Source organism: Haemaphysalis longicornis, unplaced genomic scaffold (assembly GCF_048455015.1).
Source record: "Haemaphysalis longicornis isolate Haplotype H1 unplaced genomic scaffold, Haemaphysalis longicornis Haplotype H1 scaffold_10, whole genome shotgun sequence".
Taxonomy (NCBI): Eukaryota; Metazoa; Arthropoda; class Arachnida; order Ixodida; family Ixodidae; genus Haemaphysalis; species Haemaphysalis longicornis.
Genome location: NW_027526204.1, coordinates 149,350,996 through 149,351,824, shown reverse-complemented (window position 1 = coordinate 149,351,824; position 829 = coordinate 149,350,996).

The following is an 829-nucleotide window of genomic DNA, read 5'->3' as shown; positions in this document are numbered from 1 at the left end:
GGCAACACTGTCGAAGTAAGCGAACGATATCTAAATAGGACGAAATCGGATGGAAGCGTCGGAGGACAGAACAGCGGGGATGGCGGTTGTATCAGCAGCTTGATGGGCTTGATGCGATGGCACATACCCGTGAACTCATCGGCCAAGACGGAAGAAATTAATTACAGTGGGTGACCTTCTTTTCAAATTACTGGAGTTAAAAAGGCAGAGACACTGAATAAACAGCAAGCGAGTGGAAGAAAATGATTTCGAGCCGATGGCTTTGTTTGTTTGCAGTAATGCAAGGGGCACGTCGTTTTGTGGGCGTGACAACCATTAGTAAAACCGCATGAAGGGCCAACATCTTCTTCACTTTTGTGCCCGCTCGTATCATCCGATGCTCAAATAATGAAAGGCGCTTAGTGCCCTCTACTTCATGGAGTTAATATCCTGATCCTAAAGGGAAAGCGCAACGCTGAGACAACGCATCGAAACCGTGTTGCGCACCTTTCAATTTCAGACGAAGAAGCTGCCAGAAACGGAAATCTCTGGGGTAACTAACGCAGCTGGGAGGACGCCAAGCTTTCTCCATCAGGGCAAATAAAGGACTCTCTCTTTTTCTTGCACAAAAGTCGAGAGCGGCAACATAGCACAGGCATCAGCATCTGGCTCTGTGCTCCGAGAACTATTCCGGTTGAGCAGCCTCCAGGTTAGGTCGGCTGAAACATGCGTTGGGAATGTAGCTGCCTACTTCCGTCGAGATTTACTCGGTTGTTAATTGATACCACCCCACGGTCTCAATCTAAGCCCTACTCTCCTCTCTCTAAATGAGCCCAGCGTCTCTTCTTCT